Below are 20,557 nucleotides of genomic sequence, written 5' to 3' on the forward strand. Positions count from 1 at the left end.
TCCCCTTTCCCTTCCCCTTCCCCTTCCCCTCCTTCTCCTTCTCCTTCTCCTTCTCCTGCTTCTTCTTCTTCTTCTTTTTTTTGAGGCAGGGTCTTGCTCTCTTGCCCAGCCTGGAGTACAGTGATACAATCTCTCACTGCAGCCTCACCCTCCTGGGCTCCAGTGTTCCTCCCATGTCAGCCTCTCAAGTAGCTGGAACAATAGGTGCATGCCAGCACACCTAGCTACTTTTTGTATTTTTGTAGAGGCAGGGTCTCACTATGTTGCTTAGGCTGGTCTCAAACTCCTGAGTTCAAGTGATCCACCCACCTTGGCCTCTGAAAGGGCTGGGATTAAAGGCATGAGCCTCCGTGCCTGGTCCAAAAGCAGAATTCTGCAGTCAACTTTCTTTCTTTCTTTGTGTGTGTGTGTGTGTGTGTGTGTGAGATGGAGAGTCTTGCTCTGTCACCAGGCTGGAGTGCAGTGGTGCGATCTCAGCTTACTGCAACCTCCACCTTCCGGGTTCAAGCAATTCTCCTGCCTCAGCCTCCTGAGTAGCTGGGACTACAGATGTGTGCCACCACGCCCAGCTAATTTTTGTACTTTTAGTAGAGATGGGGTTTCACCATATTGTCCAGGATGGTCTCAATCTCTTGACCTCGTAATCCGCCTGCCTCGGCCTCCCAAAGTGCTGGGATTACAGGCGTGAGCCACCGCACCCGGCCCACTCTGCAGTCAACTTTCTTTGCTAGTATTTTTAAGTTCTTAATTCCACTGTAAAGGAAAATAATAAAGAATGCATCAATTATGTATATGTGGTCTCTAAAAAGACAATTTTAATCTTCAATTATAAGTCCCAGATATAAAGAATCCTTGCCTCATTATCAAAAAATTGGTGAATGAATATACACTCACATGTTTTAGATGTAAACAAATTAATTTCTACATGTATTCATTTCTATGATTTCCTGCTTTATTAATTTTTTTACTGACCATATACCTGCTTTAATAATGTCAGAAGTTTTTATTCTATTTTTTAAATATTCTATTTTTAAATATTCATGTGTTTTAAAAATATGGATAATTCAATCTTTATGTTAAATTTTGCATTAAATTCTGATCAAACAACGTTGTATTCCAAGTATTTTTGTATATTATACAAGTCTTAGGATGATATTCAAAATATTTAACAACCAGTTTGACAGGGGCCAACCCAGCTAAAATAGACTAATGGCCAATTAGAATTTAGGTCAGTTATACACAACCTGAATGAATAGGTGCATACCAATACACACAGAGTCATTATTTTAATAACTCAATCACTTTTCAAATAGATAGGCCATATTTTACTTCATCACAGCACTACTCAGATTTGAAGATTGTTTTATTTTTCTCTGATATTAATAATTTTGCAACAAACATGCATACTAATCACCTTCTTTTACACTTCTGAATAGAAAATTTATTCCTCATGACAAAAGAAGGAAGAGATGAAGAGAGGAAGATAACACTTATTACCCATTATTGACTAGCCTTCTTGCCTGATTGCCTGCCTTCTCACGTGTTTAGTTATTTACTGAATTATTTGCTTTGGAAAGTATTTAAAGCACAGCAAGTGTGAGTGATACAAATAAATCTCTTCACTTTATTTCATTTTAATTATATTCTAAAATCTGGGTTCATGCATTAAGCAGCTACACTTTCCAAAATTCTCCAAGCAATTCTTCATACCTCACATTTATTTGACTTTGAAGAATAAGAAAAATGAAGTAAAAGCAATATTATTTTTCCTTAAAATCCAAAGAACATTATTCATATTACTTAGTATTCCTGCTTCTGTGCTTAAATTTTGTGTGAAACTAAATATATTCACTTTTGAAAGCACTAATGTTGGCATTATGCCAAAATGTACCTCATGCCAACCCAGAGGATTATCTGAAAATTCTGCTTCTGAAAGAACTTAATATTTTGAAATTGATAATCTCCTAGAATGTACCAAAATGCTCCTGATTGCTGTTCAATGCATAAGTAATATTTTAAAAATGCATCCCTAAAACACTTAGATCCTCACGAATTATAAACTACGTGTGTGTGGTGGGGGGGCGTATTTTTCCTTCTAAGCATCCTTAATTCGCAGTAACATGTGATAGTAAGTATCTCATTACTTTTGAATATGTTGATGCAAAAGATTAAGACATGGACTTTTTGAAAGCTCATAAATTTTGCACTTCCTTTGAAAGTTTGTGCAAGAAGTACTTTTTATTTTTAAAAGTTTTCATCCTGAGAATTCATAAACTAAATAAGAAGAAAAATGTTCACCAATCTCTTAGCGTTGCACAGCACACTAATTCTAATATGGCAGATATGGAAACCCAGGAGTCAACAAATTCCAGGACTTAGAGGTACTTTATATAACTGGATAGTCCATCATTATGTTATAAATGAATAAATTTATGTCCAGAGACTCCAAAGCAGTTATTCATAGTGACACAACAAATGACTTATATGTCAAACTCATTTTCACTACAATGTGCCATATGGATCCTGTGACTATTTTCCTAATGTAATCAACTGAAAAAATAAAATAAACCATCAAATATATTATCTCTCAATAATGTTGAACTACTGATTTGAATTTTTTCCCCTCACTTGAATTACCGGTTGTTTCAGCATTCTGGAGAAAAACAAACTAACCAACCCATAGTACCAAGCTGTAAACAACAGGCTGAGCTCTGGTTTCCCATTCCTGGGCTTCTTGATTGAATTCTCCAATTCTCCTTTCCCTACTACTATGCTGGGGGGTGGGCAGGGGAGGAGGCAGGAATTGAATTCTGTGCTACAGATTGGAGAGCTACCTAGCATATATCAAGGAATAAGAAATTTTTTTTTAATTTTTTTTAATTATTTTTTATTATTATAATTTAAGTTCTAGGGTACATGTGCATAACGTGCAGGTTTGTTAAATATGTATACTTGTGCCATGTTGCTGTGCTGCACCCATCAACTTGTCAGCACCCATCAACTCGTCATTTACATCAGGTATAACTCCCAATGCAATCCCTCCCCCCTCCCCCCTCCCCATGATAGGCCCTGGTGTGTGATGTTCCCCTTCCCGAGTCCAAGTGACCTCATTGTTCAGTTCCCACCTATGAGTGAGAACATGCGGTGTTTGGTTTTCTGTTCTTGTGATAGTTTGCTAAGAATGATGGTTTCCAGCTGCATCCATGTCCCTACAAAGGACACAAACTCATCCTTTTTGATGGCTGCATAGTATTCCATGGTGTATATGTGCCACATTTTCTTAATCCAATCTGTCACTGATGGACATTTGGGTTGATTCCAAGTCTTTGCTATTGTGAATAGTGCTGCAATAAACATACGTGTGCATGTGTCTTTAGAGCAGCATGATTTATAATCCTTTGGGTATATCCCCAGTAATGGGATGGCTGGGTCATATGGTACATCTAGTTCTAGATCTTTGAGGAATCGCCATACTGTTTTCCATAATGGTTGAACTAGTTTACAATCCCACCAACAGTGTAAAAGTGTTCCTATTTCTCCACATCCTCTCCAGCACCTGTTGTTTCCTGACTTTTTAATGATCGCCATTCTAACTGGTGTGAGATGGTATCTCCTTGTGGTTTTGATTTGCATTTCTCTGATGGCCAGTGATGATGAGCATTTTTTCATGTGTCTGTTGGCTGTATGAATGTCTTCTTTTGAGAAATATCTGTTCATATCCTTTGCCCACTTTTTGATGGGGTTGTTTGGTTTTTTCTTGTAAATTTGTTTGAGTTCTTTGTAGGTTCTGGATATTAGCCCTTTTTCAGATAAGTAGATTGCAAAAATTTTCTCCCATTCTGTAGGTTGCCTGTTCACTCTGATGGTAGTTTCTTTTGCTGTGCAGAAGCTCTTTAGTTTAATTACATCCCATTTGTCAATTTTGGCTTTTGCTGTCATTGCTTTTGGTGTTTTAGACATGAAGTCTTTGCCCATGCCTATGTCCTGAATGGTACTACCTAGGTTTTCCTCTAGGATTTTTATGGTATTAGGTCTAACATTTAAGTCTCTAATCCATCTTGAATTAATTTTCGTATAAGGAGTAAGGAAAGGATCCAGTTTCAGCTTTCTACTTATGGCTAGCCAATTTTCCCAGCACCATTTATTAAATAGGGAATCCTTTCCCCATTTCTTGTTTCTCTCAGGTTTGTCAAAGATCAGATGGCTGTAGATGTGTGGTATTATTTCTGAGGACTCTGTTCTGTTCCATTGGTCTATATCTCTGTTTTGGTACCAGTACCATGCTGTTTTGGTTACTGTAGCCTTGTAGTATAGTTTGAAGTCAGGTAGCGTGATGCCTCCAGCTTTGTTCTTTTGACTTAGGATTGTCTTGGAGATGCGGGCTCTTTTTTGGTTCCATATGAACTTTAAAGCAGTTTTTTCCAATTCTGTGAAGAAACTCATTGGTAGCTTGATGGGGATGGCATTGAATCTATAAATTACCTTGGGCAGTATGGCCATTTTCACGATATTGATTCTTCCTATCCATGAGCATGGTATGTTCTTCCATTTGTTTGTGTCCTCTTTTATTTCACTGAGCAGTGGTTTGTAGTTCTCCTTGAAGAGGTCCTTTACATCCCTTGTAAGTTGGATTCCTAGGTATTTTATTCTCTTTGAAGCAATTGTGAATGGAAGTTCATTCCTGATTTGGCTCTCTGTTTGTCTGTTACTGGTGTATAAGAATGCTTGTGATTTTTGCACATTAATTTTGTATCCTGAGACTTTGCTGAAGTTGCTTATCAGCTTAAGGAGATTTTGGGCTGAGACAATGGGATTTTCTAAATATACAATCATGTCATCTGCAAACAGGGACAATTTGACTTCTTCTTTTCCTAACTGAATACCCTTGATTTCTTTCTCTTGCCTGATTGCCCTAGCCAGAACGTCCAACACTATGTTGAATAGGAGTGGTGAGAGAGGGCATCCCTGTCTTGTACCAGTTTTCAAAGGGAATTTTTCCAGTTTTTGCCCATTCAGTATGATATTGGCTGTGGGTTTGTCATAAATAGCTCTTATTATTTTGAGGTACGTTCCGTCAATACCGAATTTATTGAGCGTTTTAAGCATGAAGGGCTGTTGAATTTTGTCAAAAGCCTTTTCTGCATCTATTGATATAATCTGTTTATATGCTGGATTATGTTTATTGATTTGCGAATGTTGAACCAGCTTTAACATCACAATTAAAAGAACTAGAGAAGCAAGAGCAAACACATTCAAAACCTAGCAGAAGGCAAGAAATAACTAAGATCAGAGCAGAACTGAAGGAGATAGAGACACAAAAAACACTCCAAAAAATCAATGAATCCAGGAGTTGGTTTTTTGAAAAGATCAACAAAATTGACAGACCGCTAGCAAGACTAATAAAGAAGAAAAGAGAGAAGAATCAAATAGACGCAATTAAAAATGATAAAGGGGATATCACCACCGACCCCACAGAAATACAAACTACCATCAGAGAATACTATAAACACCTCTATGCAAATAAACTAGAAAATCTAGAAGAAATGGATAATTTCCTGGACACGTACACTCTTCCAAGACTAAACCAGGAAGAAGTTGAATCCCTGAATAGACCAATAGTAGGCTCTGAAATTGAGGTAATAATTAATAGCCTACCAACCAAAAAAAGTCCAGGACCAGATGGATTCACAGCTGAATTCTACCAGAGGTACAAGGAGGAGCTGGTACCATTCCTTCTGAAACTATTCCAATCAATAGAGAAAGAGGGAATCCTCCCTAACTCATTTTATGAGGCCAACATCATCCTGATACCAAAGCCTGGCAGAGACACAACAAAAAAAGAGAATTTTAGACCAATATCCCTGATGAAGATCGATGCAAAAATCCTCAATAAAATACTGGCAAACCGGATTCAGCAGCACATCAAAAAGCTTATCCACCATGATCAAGTGGGGAATAAGAAATTTGATTTCAACTGCACTGAGAGTACATCTGATGCTATGGTTCTCATTTACCTGTAACCTCCGTTAAAAGTAATGGGAGGTCTAATAGGCTAGGTAATTAATAGATGTGAATAGATTCAAATGGATAACAGTGAAATAGCCAAATAAAGCCTTCTTGAAAGTTTTGTATATCGATGTGCTCTCTGTGATGAACTAAAGAAAGATGCTTTTCATGCTTTTCAATAGACAAAAATTTTGCCCACCTCACACCCCAAGAGTCTTCAATTTATTTTGAGTGAATTTCTAATATCCAGTACTACATTACTCCCATCTCATAGCAAAGCATGAAGTGTTTCTTCTTTCTTATCTGTCATCAGTACAGTTTTCCTAGGTTCTTACCTAAGCAAAAAGAGGCATGAATTGAAGTGACTGGCATTTCAAAAAATTAGAGACATCACACCAAACTGTAAGGTACCTCGTAAGCAATGGAAGTCACCTCGAATACAGAAATACACTAGCAATTTTGTCCCTTGTCACGAGTACTTAGTTTTCAAAATGAAATCTTGAAGACTCCTTGTACCCTGCATGACCCTTCATTTCTAGGGTTGTGCTGGCACATCATTTCAAGCCATCTAGCTAAGCTGTATAATATTATAATTATACTGTCACATAAGAAGATTTCACGTGAAATTAATGAAACACCATTCACCTCAGACAAGCGCTGTGGAAGCTTAGAGCACTCTCCTGGGGTGCCTTTTTCTATACCAAATCTGTCTTAAGGGAAAAAAGGAAAACCTCAAACTAGAATGCAAAATACAATTCAAGAAACTAATCTTGCTTAATGTTTCTCTCTCTTTTGTTTGTTTTCTTTAGTTTGGGGATATTAAATTTCCTATACTCCCTCATAAACAGAAGACTGTCTAATTAAAATCAATGAAAAACTATAAAGAGAAAAATAAAAACAAAGAAACATAAAAATTCCATATCTTGAAAATATTCAGTGTCCTTCACTGGCATCCTTCATTGGTGTAATTACAAAGTAGAAAAACAAGTAACTAATTCTTTTGGGATCCCAATACTCAATGTGCTCTCTCCAAATATAGCACAGAATATATATATATGGGGGGGGAGAGAGAGAGAGTGTGTCAAGTTTCATGTATGAAATTTAATTAACTATATCTAGCTACAGGATGCAGGAAAACAAATGCACACCAACATCAAACAAACAGTTAAATTTTAATGATGGATTAAATTATTTTATTCTTTCCACACAAGTCTTTTGGACATCAGTTTTAAGTCAACAAAGTAGGAAGAATATGCAAAAAAGCATTTGCCCTTTTTAACTTTCCCAGCCTTTTTGTTTGGTTCTGACATTTGTTTCCCACATTCTCTTTTGTTTACTACCTCAATATTTTCTGCACATTGCATTTCCAAACACATACCCATTAGACTGTATTCATATATTTACATTACATGAATGAATGTGGAAGTTTTAAAAGAAAAAAGGACTCAGTGATGCAGAGTCTGATTGAGTGTCCCACAGTCAGCAAGTGAGTTCAGATGGCGAGTAATTCTTCTCCTACTGCCATCAGCATCATGCTCTCGGTAGACTCCAAGTTTCTCCCTTTGCATGAACCAATGACTGTACGGTCACCTCTCTATCTCTGTCTTTCTGATACTGATGCAAACTTATTCCACAAATACCGGACAATTATTATGGAGCTCTTATTTTATGTTAGATATTTGGACCACTCTTCTACTTCATTAACGATATAATTTATTTATCTATACACCTACATTTAATACAAATTTCTTGCCCTCCTAAGTGACAGACACAGCTAAGCACTAGGAATACAAAGCTGAACAAGATCATTCCCTTGGCCCTCAAGAAGCTTAGAGTATAATAGAGTATTTGACAACATATATATTTTTTATTATAAAGGCCAATTTTAAATACCTTTTTTTTTTTTTTTTTTTTTGAGACAGGGTCTCACTCTGTCACTTAGACTGGAGTACCATGGCACAATCATGGCTAACTGTAGCCTCAACCTTCTGGACTCAAGAGATCCTCCCACCTAATCACCTAATGCTCTCAAGTAGTTAAGACTACAGGCACACAACTTCATGCCTGGCTATTTTGTATTTTTTGCAGAGACAGATTCTTACTATATTACGTAGGCTTGAACTTCTGGCCTCAAGCAATGCTCCCACTTCACTTCAGCCTCCCAAAGTGCTGGGATTATAGGTATAAGCTATTGTGTCTGGCCTAAATATCAAATAATTTTGAGTGCCATCCCACACATCAGAATACTTGCTTTTCTTACAAAAGGGAGTAAAATCAAAGTAAAGTTGCTATGAAATCATTCACTCTCTTTAAATTAATTGCTATGTAATTTATCATAGTATCTATGTACACATTTTAAAAACAAAAGAACAAAAATGTATGAGAAATATCATTTATCTTATTTGTGAAAAGGGTTAAGAGCTGTGTTATTAAAATTGGATTAGAATCCTAGTTGAGCCATGTACTTATCAAGTGACCTTAAACAAGGGCTTTAAAACTCTCTTTTTAACACTCTTTAAAACTTTTTTTTAATCAAAGAAAAATGAGCAAAATAGTGGTCTCTATAGTATATTGTGCCAAGACCAGCTCAGTCATGGAGATCCTAACCCAGCAACGCTGGGTTTTAAAGGAATTAAAGACACACACACCAAAGTATACAGTGTAGAGTGGGAAATCAGAGGACTGACAGCCTTCAGAGCTGACAGCCACAAACAGAGTTTTACCCACATATTTATTGACAGCAAGCCAGTGATAAGTATTGTTTCTATAGATTATAGATTAACTAAAAGCATTCCTTTATGATTATAGATTAACTAAAAGCATTCCTTTGCGGGGAAACAAAGGTATGGGCTTTGGCTAGTTATCTGCAGCAGGAAAATGTCCTTAAGGCACAGATCGCTCATGCTATTGTTTGTGGTTTAGGAACGCCTTAAGCAGTTTTCCACCCTGGGTGGGCCAGGTGTTCCTTGCCCACAAGGTAAACCCACAACCTTCCAGCATGGGCATCATGGCCATCACGAACATGTCACAGTGCTGCAGAGATTTTGTTTATGGCCAGTTTTGGGGCCAGTTTATGGCCAGGTGGGGAGGCCTGTTCCCTATAATATAGTATATTATAAGAGACATACATACAGTGGCTATAGGGTTAATGATAGCCATAAATTCCACTCAAACATCTTGTAGGTCTGACACTATACCATGTAGTGCACCCTGACCTGGCGGTTTCCAACACTGGCCAGGGGATTTCCAAGAGACAAGACCACTTCAGCATAGATGCAACTTTCACAAACCTTAATTCAAAGCTTACCCTTACAAGAATAGCTTGAACTCCCTTTATGAAAGAAACACCTAGTAACTGATATGCACTGAGTACAAGTAGAAGACAGGTGGAAGAATTCCCCAAACTCTGAGAATGGTCTCTAGATGGAGATCCCCAGTCAGGTGGTTACCTGATGCTGACTGAATCTGGCTGCTGCCACCAGCCTGCTCCTGCTGTTTGTCTTCTAAGAATGCTGCCAGAATAAACCACTTGAATGTTAGATGGTGTTTAAGACTCATCTCTGAGGCAAATTTGACCCAAAGGAGAGAAGTCGTCCTGTGGAAGCTGATTAAGTAGGATCACTCGAGAGCCCCAAAAGCAACATAGCATATTGTCAGGATCAAGCAAAATGACATATGCAAATAACTAGGAGAGTGCCTAATATACATTGCTTTTAATACTTGATTTTTTTTAATTTTCCATTATTATGTCTACAGACAATGGCTGAGAAATATTTGAGAGTCTAGTGAATGAGGAATTGGTACCAGGTTTCTCCTTTTTCCTCCATTTGGGCTCAGAGGCAAAAGGCATGTATCTGAAGGAAAGATAGCAGCCTGCAAAGAGCCTGTGGTGGATGATAACTTTGCCAACAGTAGACATCCGTAATGGGAGAGGATGAGCTCATAGTAATCCCTGGGAGAACATGGACTGTGCATTTTCACTGTTGCCTAGAGCACATTTTAGGCCCTCAATAAATACTTGATGTATTCATTAATTATTGGCAAAATTTGAGGAGAAAGTGAAGGGAAGAAAAATCACTTCAAACCCTGTAACTGTGGATGAAGAACTACAAAAAATGATTTTTATCTAAATCTGGACAAACACATATAGGAACTGGATTTTTCCCACCATGTAGAGCCAAATTCAGACTACCTCCCCAAATTTCTCATTTCTCAGCTTTAGTCCAGTTTTGACTGTGCCACTTGTCCCCACCCATAATATTTTAATACCTGTGTCTTTCTTCAGTTTCTTCTTATTCATTCATACCACCAACTTAGTTCAAAGAAACTGTAAGCTTGAGTTCAGCGGGGCAATCTTACAAAAATACAACTCTATCAATTGAACTGCCAGCCAGTACACAAATTCACAAAAGGAGAAAAGAAGCAAAAACAAAAAGCCCCACAAAAAGCAAAAAAATACTAAACAGCCTACTCACCAGAGAAGGGCAGGCCTGAAAGGTAAGATCTTAAATCTTAAAATATGGATGAACTCATTATATTAAAAATATATGAATACTGTGAAGTAGAGGTAAAATGGGATTCATTTTTGGTAACAACGCACTATGACCCTAATGTTCCCATTTCTACTTCATTTTCCCAGAACACACAACAAACGGCACTTTAAAATGCATTTAACTCCTCTTCAGAGAATATTAAACTTTTAAAGCATTAAAGAGTGCCTGCCAACGAAAAGGAACTCATCTACAACTTGAAGATTAGTAGTTGCCTTCCCATTGAATTCTAAGAAGCAAATTTTCACTTCTTTTCAGTCATATTGCATTCAGCATACCTGTGAATTAATTCACCACAGTATCTCACATTTACATTTCGACTAGGAATAACATTATTTCCTTCTGTAGTCAGTGAGGAGAGAGTTACAGTAAGAATTTCTCTTATTCATCCCATCCCCCCATTTGGTACAAAGGTCATTAGAAGGTCATCCACTATAGCTACAACTGGCAAGAATCTGAAGAAAATAAATGCGTTTAATATTCTGCAGTACCAGCTTCCCAAAATATTGTTAATTAAAATGAATACATTTCCTAATGTCCTTTTCAAGGATTTCTCTTATTGTCACTCAAAGTCATCAGGATGACTTACAAATCCAGTGAACTCTGAGGTGTATCCTCTAGAAACATGACTGGAACAAAATTTGTACACTGAAGAGTGCTGGTCCAGAGAAAGCAAATAAAGAGGTTGACTCAGTCTACGACTGAGACATTTCATAAGGTGGAGCATCCTGACTCAATGAATCCCATTATTGACAGGAAAATTTATCAAATAAATTAGAATGTTGCTGGACAGAGTCTGTATCATTATATTTTAAAAGCTCCTCAGAAAATTCTAGTACCTGTCTCTTTGCAAGTTATCAGCAGTAGTATTGTTAAAGGGAACCATTTATTAAAGCTCACTATGAACTAGGCACTGCCTTGAGAAATATATATATATATATATTTCTGATATGTATATATGCATTATAATGCTTAACCTTTAAACAAGTCTGTGAGACATATATCATTTTCCTTATTTTATGGGCATGGAAACCAAGCCTCTGAGGGATTAGCTAAGTTGACTAAGATCACATGAATTATAAAAGATTACATTAAAATTAAAATCTAGTATTGCTTGATTCCAAAGCCTGTGTTTTTAACTCTGTGAAACTATCTTTCATCCTTTGTTTGCCCTTTTATTGTCAAGTTTGTTAAGCTGAGAACTGTTTCCCAGAAATTTTTTCTGTCTGGCGCTGGGTTAGAGTTAGCCAAAAGAGGAACTCATGTGAGATTTGAGAGAGAAGGGAAAGGATGGAAGCAAAATAGCATATATTACTCTCTGAATATCTTTGTCAGTCTTTAGATGTGTGTGCCCAGTGCATTCTGTCTTGAAGACTTCTCCTCCAGCCCCTTTTCGTCAACCCAATTCAACTTGGCTTTTCAGGTCATACAGTCAGTGACCAGCAGTGTACAAAATTCCAGTGGCTCTATATTGTTGTCCACACTTGGAAATGTCAGTTTTTCTCATTTTAGTTATCCCCATGTGTAATAAAGGTATCTAATTGTTGTTTTAATTAGAATACCTGTGGTAATTGCTATAGTTCAACCATTTTCTCTCCTATTGGACATTTGAATATTGTTTTCTATTAAATGCCTGCTCTTTTGCTGAGTTTCCTAATTTTTTTTCCATGTTGGCTTGTAAGACATTTTTTATAATATGAATAAGAGCTCTTTTCTGTTTATATGTGCTATAAATATCTCTTCTGCTCTTTATAAAGCTGTTAATTTTATAAAGTCATCTTTATCAAGTTTTGTGTTTTTTTTGAGATGGAGTCTCGCTCTGTCACCCAGGCTGGAGTGCAATGGCATGATCTCAGCTCACTGCAACCTCCACTTCCCGGGTTCAAGCAATTCTCCTGCCTCCACCTCCCGAGTAGCTGTGATTACAGGCAAGCACCAACACATCCAGCTAATTTTTTGTATTTTCAGTAGAGATGGGGTTTCACCATGTTGGCCAAGTTGGTCTTGAACTCTTGACCTCAAGTGATCCACCTGCCTCAGTCTCCCAAAGTGCTGGGATTACAGGCATGGCCTATCAATCTTTTTATATTAAAGCTTTCGCCTTTTCTATCCCAAGTCATACCTGTATTATTTTCTTGAGGATTTATTGTTTTATTTTGCACATTTAAGTCTACAATCCTAGGATTGATTTTTTCTTGTATATTGTGAAACAGGAGTCAAATTACATTTTATTTCTTATATGTTCAAATATCAAAAAGCCTGTTTTGTCCCCAGAGTTCTTTAGTACTGACTTTTTTATGAGGTAAGTTTCAACATATGCTTAGGGCTCTTTCTGAGCTCTCATTTCTATTTTATCAATCCAGTAGTCTATCCTTGTAAAAATATCATACTCTTTAAATCCCTATTTATTTAAAATAATCCCTGTTATCTTGTAAAGCAAATCTTTCTCACTTGTTCTTCATAGGTGTGCCTTAACTAGTTTTCGCTTTTGTTCCATTTCCATATAAGTTTTACAATTAACATGTAAAGTTACATATAAACACACAATTTTTTTTAAAAAAACTCATAATTTGATATGAATTGCATTGAAACTATTGGGGAATATTGACAGGTTGACAATATTGGATCTTCTTCTAATATGTGAATATTGTTCATTATTCTGTTTATGTAGGATTTTTTCAAATTCCTCTCAATATTTTCTATTTTCTGTATAGGGTTAAGTACAGTTATTTTATTTATTCCTCAATATTTGAATTTTTTTTTTTTTTTTTTTTTTTTTTTTTGAGACGGAGTCTCGCTCTGTCGCCCAGGCTGGAGTGCAGTGGTGCGATCTCGACTCACTGCAAGCTCCGCCTGCCAGGTTCACGCCATTCTCCTGCCTCAGTCTCCCGAGTAGCTGGGACTACAGGTGCCTACCACCACACCCGGCTAATTTTTGTATTTTTAGTAGAGACGGGGTTTCACCGTGTTAGCCAGGATGGTCTCGATCTCCTGACCTCATGATCCGCCCATCTCAGCCTCCCAAAGTGCTGGGATTACAGGTGTGAGCCACAGCACCCAGCCCCCAAGATTTGATTTTTTTAATACTACAGTAGGTGATATCTTTTTAAAATTGTATTGTCTTATTATTATTATTGGTAGGTAGAAATATATATTGATCTTACATTCACAAAACCTGTAAAGCTACTCATTAAATCAAGTAATTGATTTCTGAATTGTTTTGGGCTTTCTAGGCACAAAATATGTCATCTGAGAATAATGATGGATTATTTCTGTTTTCTAATTCTTAGACATTTCTCTTTTATTCTCCTTGTTTATCATCCTCTCTAAATCCTCCAGAACAATGTTAGATAGAAATAGAAATGGTATAGCTGTCTTCTTTCCCTTACACAAATCTTAAAAAAAAGAAAAGGAAAACTTTTCTGGTTTTACCAACATGTAAGTTGCTTCCTGTAAGTTTATTTAAAAGCCTTTTTTGGGAGCAGGTGTAGATTAGGAAATGCTCCTTGTTTTTCTAGATGGCTAAGATTTCACATATAAATAAGCATTTACCTTTACATAGACTTAAATATATTTTAAAGTTTTTCAGATACTTTTCTACCTCTATTAAAATAATCAGGCTACTTTTTTCTCCTTTATTCTGTATATAAAGTAAATCATACTGATTGATTTACAAATCTTAAATAATTTTTCATTCTAGAATAAAGCCAACATGGTTATGATATAGCATACTTTTGCAATATTATTGGACTAGTTTGGGAATCTTTTATTTAGTATTTTCTACATCTATGCTAATGAGTAAAAATGACTGATAATTTTATTTTCTCATTTCTATTGAAAATTCAGATGTCAATCTAATTGCTACTTCTTTGCAGTTAATTTATCATTTTTCTTTAGATGTTTTAAAATTTTTTCTCTATTTTTCTGAGGTTCATTGACAAAGGTTTGATGTGACTTAGTGAATAATTCTTTTTATCATCCTTATTATTCATAAAACTTCTTGAAACTGTGATAAATACTTAGTTATTATCTCTTCAAATGTTACTTCTGTGACATTCCATTTTTCCTCTTATTCTGGGACACCCATTGGTGCATATTAGCATTGTAGGTGTATCCTCGATGATTCTTACATTTACAATGAACATTTTTCAGCATTTCATTTGTCTGTTAAGTCTGTATATTTTCTTCTGGTCTAGGTTTCAGTTCACTAATTCTCTCATCAGCTATATCTTATATGCCTTTAAACCAACCATTATTGTACTTTTTAATTTCTTAATTTCTATTTGCATTTTTTTATAGTTTAAAAGGCTTTGTAAATTTTCTCAATCTTATCTCCTTGAATATATTTATTATTTTATATCAGATAATACCAATATATGGAACCCTTTATTGTCATTTTTATTTCTTAGCTCTTCTTTATTCACATTGTCTTCCTCATTTATGTCATTATTTTCATTTTTTACTTAACATTTTATTAGACACATTGTGTAAAATTGTAAAAAATAAAAAAGAGAGAGAGGCCAGGATAATATTATCTTCACCCAAGAAGATATGATTTCCCTTCTTCCAGGTACCTGGGAGTACTATCACTCAAAGATTGCCTTAACTCAATTTTAGGGATTGAGATGATATTAAAGTTAGGTACAGCCTCTCTCTCTCTCTTTTTTTTTTTTTTTTTGAGACAGAGTCTCGCTCTGTCACCCAGCCTGGAATGCAGTGATGCAACTTTGCCTCCAGGTTCAAGGGATTCTCATGATTCAGCCTCCTGAGTAGCTAGGATTACAGACATGAACCACCACGCCCAGCTAACTTTTGCATTTTAGTAGGGACAAGGTTTAGCCTGGTTGGCCAGGCTGGTCTCGAACTCCTGGCCTCAAGTGATCCGTCCACCTCAGCCTCCCAAAGAGCTAGGATTATAGGTCCCAGCCTGGGTAGAGTCTCTTGCAGGGCCTTATGAATACCATTTCACACTTAGCACTGGGCACAGCATTGTAGGGCCTGGGACTCAAATCCATGTTTTTTCGCATGGAAAGGATATCCTCAGCATCACAGTCTCTCTACTGCTCACTCAGGAATCAACAAACACCTTTCTCCCGTAGAAGAAAAGCAGTCCTGAAACACGGGTTAAACTGCCCAGGCTTCTCTCCCTCACAGACCCTGGCCTGATCATTCTTTGCTCTGTTATTAGCAACTTAATGTATTTTAGCAGATGTTTTCATATTATTCCAAGATGTTGTATCATTGATCAGTGGAGTATTGGTGTAAATCACTTAGTCTGCCACAGTAGGAAATGGAAGTTTGCTAATCCTTTATTTTTTGTGATGTTTAGGAAAATCACTTATTCCCTCTGACCCTCCCTGTGAAAAAGGGAGAGTTCTCTGTGGAAAGAGCGCCTTTTAATTCATCTGTACATACTTTTTAATGACTTCTTCAATTCCAGCTCAGAACTGAGGTAGGATTATTGTTCATGATTATAGATTTTTATGTGTAAATCATATAAAATAAGAAGTTATATTAACAACAAAAATCCTACATATTCTAATAGAAATATACATAATTATACACCTACATACATTCATATACATGTACATGTGAACCAACTAAAATAATGGCAAGTAAAAGCATGAGGCAAAAATATGACACGTAAGTTGCTCAACAGAAGACTGCTACTCCTTCCAGAGGGCCCATCATAACCACTCCAAACTGAGACAAAATCTTCAAACAGATCACCCAGGAGAGAACAGCTTCACAGCAACAATCCACCTCAAAATTCCATGGAGAGTGTGTCTTCTCTTCTAATTTACCTGAGTGCCCAGAGAGCAGCCCAGACCCATCCAATTTGCAGCCACAAATCTCTTACTTTAGCAACAAAAATCAGAAATGAGCTCTTCCCTCTGCCTGTTCCAACCTCCTTTTCATCTGAGGTAGGTCATTGTGGAATATTGGAAAAACAATAAAAAAAATTAAGAAATAACCAAGACTTACTGGTTTATTTTCAGTTTTTAGGCAAGCCTAATATGTAGTTTTCAAGGGAGGAAAATTTATTAAAAATGAAATTCAGTTTTGGAATTCAAATCCAAGTTGTTCAGATTCTTCAAATGTAAAATGAGGATTACTCATGCCTACTTGGTAGGTTTGTAGGGGAGGATTAAGTGTGGTCATTCATTAATGCACTTTTCATAATTCTCACTACTTTGATCTAAAGAAGAGGTAGGCTTCCGTGATTGCAGTGTGAATTACAATATGTAGATTTTAGAAAGTGTAACCACATAAGAATTAATGCTTGTCAAAATAAATAATGAATAATCTTACCTCATGTTTACAGAAAATACTCTTTGCTCTACAATTTGCTTCTTGAACAAACCCTGTGGGAAGAAGTTGAGACTCAGTAATAAGAAAATTTTGCTTAGAGCTAGAAGATCTGGATTTAAATCCCAACTGTGACTTTTGTCAGCTGTTAAACTTTGCAAAAATCATCTACTTTCTGCCTCCGTGCTCTTATTTGCAGACTGTGAGGATAATATCTACCTCACAGGAGTAAGTAGACAACACATGTAAAATTGCCTTCTTCTGTGGACAAGCAGGTACTCAAGAATGGTTGTTGTATTACCAGTCCCATTTCAAAGATAAAGAAACTGAAATACAGACAGTTAAGAGGGTCATAGTTTCTAAATGAAGACAAAATGACAATGTTGAAAATAGAATGAAGTTTTTATGAACATCTATACTAGCAGTCTTCCAAACGACCATGTAATTTTTTTGCATTTATGAACCACTGCCTGTAGTATGAAAAAATATGCTTAATTCTATTCAACTTGTCCTAAATGATCCAGCAATCATTTTGTGCCTCAAAGACCCAGTTAGACATCGGTTTCTCAGGTATAGGAATATAACATGGAACCATCATGTAATGCTAAAAAGCTCCTTATTCCTTATCAAAAATTATCCCACTCATTATACATCTGAGGAAACAGAGGTCACAGACCATTCAGAAAGAATGTGGGCAACATTAGCTGTTGAACTGAATGTTATTGAAGCTAGAAGGAACACTAAGAGTCACTGAGACTAAAGAAAAGCCCATTATCAACTTGTTTGTTTTTCTTTTGTTTCTTCCTTGTACAAGTCACGCACAATATGAAAATAAAACTGTTATTGAAGCATATCGGTTAAGCAGGAACTGAGTTTAATAGACTTCAAAACCTCTCAAAGTGCTGTACGGCTTAACGAAGATTATTGAAAGAAGAAACAACAGCTAATTGAAAAGATGGCTAAAAGCATTCTCAAGCATAAAGAAAATTTTCTCTTTAATATATTCCTAGCTGTGAAATTACAACAATCTGTAGGGCTTCAAAATGAAACCAAAAATAAGGTTTTCTGATGAAGCAATTAAATTTTATCCAGCACAGTGATGATCAGACCTTTATATTTTTTCATTTGCTAAGAAGACCATCTGGTTGACTTGGAGCAGGTGAATTCAGCTAATTTCTTTTCAGAATGAGATGGAACTATGTGAAGGAAATGCCCTTCAAACCTGGTTGCACAGGATTCTCACTTTCCTGACCTTTCACCTCCCCTCCAGGCCCAAGGGCCAGAGAACCTCATGATTTCATTATAGTAAATTAGATGTCACAAGCTGCTGTGATCTGCCAGCCAAGTTTAACAGTGACATTGCAAGTCTCTTTGCTACTCTCCAAGAAATCAATAATACCTCCCCCTGCAGCAGGATCCTGAGCTCAGATCACTTTGTCACATTTCAAAGCAATGACACAGCATGTGGAAATGGCTCACAGACAAAAACCAAAGGGGTACAGAAATATTGAGAGTGCTCAATACGAGGAAAAGAAATTAAGATCTTGTAAATGAATTTCTAATCATACTCTTTCTTTCAGATGGGCATCAGAGCCTTTTACAGTTTTAAAAATCAGAAGATTGCATTGTCAGGATTTCAAATTAGCAAATTTATGATAAATGGTGATTCATTTTAAAGTACAGGCATCTATGTCTGCAGAGGTAAATAATCCATAGAGCCTAGTGGCCTAGGCAGGGTTTCAGAATATACAAAAGCCATTCTCTGTTGTCCTCTACAGTGTAATGACTACATGATGACTATTTCTATTTTAGTGACTGTAGTCATTGGTCTTATTATGATTTCCAACTCACAGATGTAATAGCTACAACAAACAAAGCAAAATCTTCTGAATGATTTTATGGAGAGAATTTGATTCAGCTCTATTCCTCACTTTCACCTTTGAAGTATTATATTTTGTAAAGGTGAGGTAAGAGAAACAGCACAGGTTGGGTGTGGTAACTCACACGTGTAATCCCAGCACTTTGGGAGGCCAAGGTGGGTGGATCACCTGAGGTCAGGAGTTTGAGACCAGCCTGACCAACATGTTGAAATCCCATCTCGGCTAAAAATACAAAAATTATCCAGGCATGGTTGCGGGTGCCTGTCATCCCAGCTACTCAGGAGGCTGAGGCAGGAGAATCGCTTGAACCCAGGAGGCAGAGGTTGCAGTGAGCCGAGATTGCACCATTGCATTCCAGCCTGGGCGACAAGAGCGAAACTTCCATCTCAAAATAAATAAATAAATAAGAAACAGCACAAAGCATGGGTCAGCAAATCTATAATCCATATTATAGATTAAATCTGGCCCACTGCCTGCTTTTATAAATAAAGTTTAATTGGAAGAGAGGTACAATCATTCAGTTGTATATTGCCTATGGCTACTATCAAGCTACACCAGCAGAGATGAGTACTTCAGAGAGACATCATACGAACCACACAAGGCCCAAAATATACTATCTAGCACTTCACCAAAAAAAGTCTGAGATACCCTAGCCAAAGTGATATTGAGTTTATGCATCTTTCCCTTTGTACAAATGATAATAGAAAAATCTCAATACAGGTAGCCAGGCTAAGCTGTATCCTAGGCCAGATATTGCGAGAGAAGTATTTGCTGAAGGGTAAAATAAAAGATCACCCAAAAGCTTTGAAAGAAGTAGTTTGAAAATAAAAGTAAAATATAGTGTTTTCTAACTATTTACTAAACACTTACTGTGTTTTGATTTCCTATTGCTGCTGTAATGAGTTACCATAAACTGGGTGGCCTGAAACACCACAAATGTATCATGTTACAGTTCTGGAGGTCAGAAGTTCAAAATGGGTCTCACTGGGTTAAAATAGTGGTAGTGGCTGCCACGCACTTCTTCTAGAGGTTCAACGGAAAAATCTGTTTCCTTGCTTGCTGAATTGTAGAAGCTACCCACATTCCTTGGTTTGTTTCCATCTTCAAAACAGCAGTGACTTGTCAAGTCTTTCTCAAGCTGCCTGTTTCTTCCATATTTAAAGACTTTTGTGACTACATTGAGCCTGCCTAATTTAGGATAATCTCCCTATTTTAAGGTCAGCTGATTAGCAATATTAATTTCATCTGCAACTTTAATTTCTTTTTGCTATGTAACCTAACATTTTCACAGGTTCCAGGGATTAGGATGTGCACATCTTGGGAGGACAATTATTGTGCCCACCACACACACATTGTATTATTTAATATTCACAGTAATCCTATCAAAGAAATATAATTATCCTTATTTTACAGTTTGGAAAACTGAGGTTCAGGGAGGCTAATTAACTTTCCCAGAGTCACAAAGCTACTAAGTAATAAAGATGAGATTCAAATCCAGTTCTTTCTGACTCTAAAGACTGTGTTCTTTTTATGATATACTGATTAAGAGTACTCTAGGCAACACTCAAGACATTCAGTCTCTCACAGAATACCTCCTTACTCTCTCAGAAAGTACCTGGGGAGACAACATTGTATTTTGTATATACATGATTTTTCCTCTACTGTTTCACATTGCTTGAATATATGGAAAATATTTAGAAATAGACACATATTAATGACCTTGATAGAAACTGATTTCTTAAAACTCAGTTTAGCCAGATAGAATGAACTTTGTAGAATTTTTCAAAGAAAGTTTATTGTTGATTTCTTCAC

At 36.6% G+C, this 20,557-nt stretch overlaps 1 long non-coding RNA gene across 1 annotated transcript in view; it reads right to left on the reverse strand.

Moving 5' to 3' along the window:
• Positions 1–402: 402 nt before the first annotated feature.
• The window catches only part of LOC102140847 (uncharacterized), a 423,938-nt gene continuing 403,783 nt past the window's right edge, over positions 403–20,557 (reverse strand). The window contains exon 6 of the long non-coding RNA XR_010578003.1: positions 403–753. This is a non-coding gene — a long non-coding RNA (uncharacterized lncRNA). The remainder of the gene's footprint in view (positions 754–20,557) is intronic.

Source organism: Macaca fascicularis, chromosome 9 (genome assembly GCF_037993035.2).
Source record: "Macaca fascicularis isolate 582-1 chromosome 9, T2T-MFA8v1.1".
NCBI classification, from domain to species: Eukaryota; Metazoa; Chordata; class Mammalia; order Primates; family Cercopithecidae; genus Macaca; species Macaca fascicularis.